This window comes from Bison bison, unplaced genomic scaffold (genome assembly GCF_000754665.1).
Source record: "Bison bison bison isolate TAMUID 2011002044 unplaced genomic scaffold, Bison_UMD1.0 scf7180017864481, whole genome shotgun sequence".
Classification (NCBI taxonomy): Eukaryota; Metazoa; Chordata; class Mammalia; order Artiodactyla; family Bovidae; genus Bison; species Bison bison.
The window spans coordinates 1,067,868-1,072,866 of record NW_011495041.1 but is presented as its reverse complement, the minus strand read 5'-3'; the positions used below and the strand labels follow the sequence as shown (position 1 = coordinate 1,072,866).

Sequence of the window (4,999 nt, the reverse complement as noted above, 5' to 3'; positions counted from 1 at the left end):
GGTCAAACTTTGCATTACTGTTGGCTTTTTTTTTTTTTTTTTTTAAAGATGGAAATGGTTCAGAATTTTCAAAGAACTGTGAAAATTAATAATTGAGACAAACACACTTCCCATACTGGGACCCTATGTCATTGAAGTATAAAGGATGTCGTGTAGCCACAGTAATTACTCATACATTCATTTTGCATTTATGTATCATATCTGTATTTAGAGTATGTGATATTTCATGGATCAAAATATTTAGAAGGAGCAATGTGTTTGTTTCTCAGAGAAGCTGATGCCCTTTCCTCTTATTTTCTGATAGCTTTTTCTCTAGTTCTTTTGGTCTGGGAATAAGGAGGTTACATCTAAAGGTCCAGAATCTTTCAAAATCAACATTTCCTTCACAGTAATGGAACCTGAGCTTTGGATGCCCAGGCACCAGCCTCAGTTATTCTTCACAGAACACCCTCCACACGAATGGTGACCCGAGGCAGGCAGTGTTTTCTCAGCTTCTTCCCCATCTTCTCTGTCCTGATGACCTCAGGCTGCCTTTTAAAGCAGATGAACTGTAATTTATCTAAATACCAATCAATAGCAGGAATCTAAACAGTATGATGGTACAATGCTGTAGCAGATAGGACCTTATTACAAGGTTGATTTTTTTTTACACTGCTTTCAAAAGAAAAAAAAAAAAAAGCCTAACATTTTTGAAACTGGATTTTGTTGCAGCACAAAGTGCAGAAAAAGTAATACTCTCTTTTTGAGATAAGGAAGTGTTAACCAAGTGTTATGATAAGGAAATGTTACAGATGATCTATATTTTAATGAGTAAATATTGCTATTTTTGAAGGAAACATAGTCTTGTTACAGTGATATTGAGTCCTTTTTCCTTAAATTAACTAGTTAAGCCCCAGCCCCTCTGAAAGAATAAACTGTAGATATACTGTAAGAATGAAACATCTCATTAAACATATGTTTTGCCTTGCTTTCAAACCTGTGCTTTCCTGGTGGAGGTTAAAGGGGAATGGGTGAGTGCCTTCTCACTGTCAGGAAGTCTGTATCTTATTAAATGTTTTGTTCTTTTAAATGACTTTAATTCTGTGTAAGTACACATATCTTTGGGTGTTGTCTTGGCAGTAAAAAGATGTTTTGAGTTTGTGATGTAGGCTGTGCTTGAAATAGGAAAAGAAGAAAAGAAAAGTGTAAAAGTTTGCGTGCCAGATTTCTGCTTGCTTTAGCTTCCATGTAAGGACTAACTTGAAGGCTCTGTATTGGCAAATTATCAGGTCAAGTCTCTCAGAACATGGGCGAAAATAAGTAGGTTAATAAGTAGGTTAAACTTAAAAGATAAAATTCTTTTTTAAAAGTTATTAAAAAAAAAAACTTTCTGGGTTAAAACTGGAGGCCATCAGTGACCAATATGGAAAGATTTGACAATATTACAAAATTAAATCCTGTAGATTGCAAAATATATGAGAGATAAAGGGTTGCCATCCATGATACATAAAGACTGAAAAGTTAATATGAAAGAAACCTACAGCTTTAAGGAAATACATGCACATTTTTAAAATATACAAAAAAATGTTTCTTTGGTGATCAGGAAAATGGAAATGTTAAAGATGAGATAACATTTTTCATCTCTCAGCTGAGCAAGTTTACGAGTTTGATAACATCCAGCTTTGTCAACAGTATAGAAAAGTGAGTATAATACACATCGTGAGCATTGTCATATGAATTGGCTAAGGCAGCTGAAAGGCAATTTGGCAACGCTTATTCAGTCTTAAATTTCTCATTCCCCTTGACCCAGGAACTCTGTTATTCTCCCTTCTATAGGCTGTTTTTGGCAAGTGCACAGATAAATGTGTCCAGGGATATTCACTGCAGCACTGCTGGTAAAAGCTAAAAAGGAACAGCCCTGTATCCCTCAGAAGGGAGATGGTTTAAATAAATTACAATACAGCTAAACAATAAAGATGTTTTCGAAAATTACACAGATCTACATGTATTGGGTTGGTCCCGAAGTTCGTTTGTGTTTTTCTGTACAATTTGGCCAACCTGATACAAATAAACTCTCCAGTAAAAAAGCAGAAACAATATATAGAGTATAATTGTATTTGGGTAAATAAAAAACCAGGTGTGTGTGTGTATGTAAACGTTTATATGTATATATAGTTTACAGTTTCGCAGTGTAGGCATCAAACTGTTAATAGTGGTTACTACTTGGCAGTAGTTGGGGGGGGGGTTAATTTTGTGTACTTCTATACCACTGGCATGCAAGAGACTCAGGTTCAATCCCTGTGTCAGGAAGATCCCTGGAGAAGGAAATGGCAACCCATCCAGTATTCTTGCCTGGGAAATCCCATGGACTGGGATCCCTGATGGGCTATTGTCCATGGGGTTGCAATGAGTTGGACACAACTTAACGACTAAGCCACCACCACCATATTCATATTTACAACTTTATCAACATTTATCATTTTTAATAAAGCACTAAAGGTAAATCCGACTTTGACAAATATAACAGAGTGTCTACCCAGGCCCGGGTTACTGTTTACTTTATCTCCAACATCCCAAATGTGTGATGAAGGGACTTTGTTGTGAGGCATCCTGTAGCCTCTTGTTGAAGGGACTGGAGTGGTGCCTTCATTTTATATCACAGAACGCAACAAGACACCCCAAGTGGCATTCAGCTGTGTTATCTTTGTGAGGCTAACAATTGGACACTCAAAGTGGAAATTGACTTGTAAGAGTAACAGTTTTTTTATTTCATGAACTTTGTAGTTAAGAAACACAGTTGTGAAAAATACATAGTAGAACATCCTTAGCAATCTCTCTTGGTTGAGTAATCAGGAGTTCACTTATTTTTGTAGGCATAGTCATCATCAAATTCTCATATTTCTCAAACTTTGAAAAATAGCTAACTATACATGTTGAGATTTTAGAGGTCTAGCAACTTGTATCCTGTTTTAATGCAGGCAGTCTTGCAAGAGGCTTTAAAAAATATTTTGCTTTTTAAAATCTTGATTATCAGCTCAGATTTCTCCAAAAGTATTTTTTCATGATTAACAAAAATTAGGTGGTATTTCATATATAGTCCTCTTCTAACTGTTGTTGATAATACAAAGAAATATAAGGTAACATCTACCATTCAGATGTTTCAAATCTTTTTAGAAAAATAGGGAGAAGCACATGAAAAGGCCAGTGTGTGATGAAGTTCCCAGTGAATGCTCACTACTGCTGCTAGGAATATAAAAGAAAAAAGGAATCAGAGTGAATGGATGTGCTCTGGGAAGACTTCTGAGTGGAGGCATCTTAGTTGAGTTGACCTTAACAGCTCAGGCTTAGATACTCTGAAAATCTATGGCCTGTCTTCTGATCTGGAGGTCCCATTACCTGGAGGGTGAAAAAGCCCAATTTGATATCCACAATGTATTGAAATAATAGCATGAGGGATTAGAACAATGCTGCTCACTGCCATTTTGTTTATCTTAAGAACACAGGCTGATCATCTAACTCAGCTGGCTTTAAATGGTGCAAGGCTGAATGCATCAGTCCTGCTCAGGGATCTTAAAGTGAAAGTGAAAGTGAAGTTGCTCAGTTGTGTCTGACTCTTTGCAACCCCACGGACTGTAGCCCACCAGGCTCCACAGTCCATGGGATTCTCCAGGCAAGAATACTGGAGTGGGTTGCCATTTCCTTTTACAGGGGATCTTCCCAACCCAGGGATCGAACCCGGGTCTCCTGTATTGCAGACAGATGCTTTACCATCTGGGCCACACACACACAAAAAACCAATCCAGGACTCTCTCCCAGAGACTCTGGGAACTTTTAATCCATAGTTAGAATTCAAAAAGAAGGCTGAGTACTGAAGAATTGATGCTTTCAAATTGTGGTGCTGGAGAAGACTCTTGAGAGTCCCTTAAACAGTAAGGGGATCAAACCAGTCTGTCCTAAAGAGATCAAACCTGAATACTCATTGGAAGGACTGATGCTAAAGCTGAAGCTCCAATATGTTGGCCACCTGATATGAAGAGCCAACTCATTGGAAAAGATCCTGATGCTGGGAAAGACTGAAGGCAGGAGGACAACAGAGGATGAGATGGTTGGATGGCATCACCGAGTTGATGGACATGAGTTTGAGCAAACTCCAGGAGTTGGTGATGGAAAGGGAAGCCTGGTGTGCTGCAGTCCATGGAGTCGTAGAGAGTTGGACACGACTGAGTGACTGAACAATAAGAATTCAAAATCTTCTCTGGTGGTTCTGTCAGGGAGTTTTGGGTACCACTGATCTTGCCTAATCTCTTTTCTGTCAGAACTAATCCCAAGTCATTCTGAAAAATATCATTTTCTTAGAACCATCCAAAAAAAAAAGAGACTTCTTTAGGGGTTCTTAGCCATCAACCAGCCCATTCATTCAAAAAATTATTTATCTTTTAATTTAATGTTACTCTTATAACAATTTAAACTCATTTTTTCTCTTCTTTTGATGGATTTTTTTTTTTTTTTTAATGTAGTCAATACTGTTTCTTTCCTGCCTTTCTTAGATTTCTGTAACCTTAACATCTGAGCCGTTGCTGTTTTGAGGGACCAGTATACACTGATTCCAAGAGTGAGCCTAATGCAGTCCATGCCTGTTTTGTAATCAAGTTTTACTGGCACACATTCAGGCATGTTCATTTCCATGTTTTCTACAGCTGCCTTTGTGCTACAATTGCAGGTTTGAGTCCTTGTGAAAGTTAAGGGGACTTCCCTGGTGATCCAGTGGCTAAGACTCCAAGCTCTCGGTGCAGGGGGCCCGGGTTCAACGCCTGGTTCCATGACTAGATTCCACATGCTGCAGCTAAGAGTTCACGTGCCTCAGCTGGAGATCCTGCGTGCCACAACTCAGACCAGACACAGTCAAATAAATATTTAAAAAAATTTTTTTTGGCTGACCTCTAGATTAGCACTTTAGAAAACAGGTGGTTTTTTGTTGTTGTTGTTTTAATGTTTTAAAATTTTATTTTATTTTTAGAGA

At 38.0% G+C, this 4,999-nt stretch overlaps 1 protein-coding gene across 8 annotated transcripts in view; it reads left to right on the top strand.

Annotated features, from left to right (window-relative positions):
• The window catches only part of ITSN1 (intersectin 1 (SH3 domain protein)), a 245,535-nt gene that overhangs the window by 155,229 nt on the left and 85,307 nt on the right, over positions 1 to 4,999 (top strand). The window lies entirely within an intron of this gene.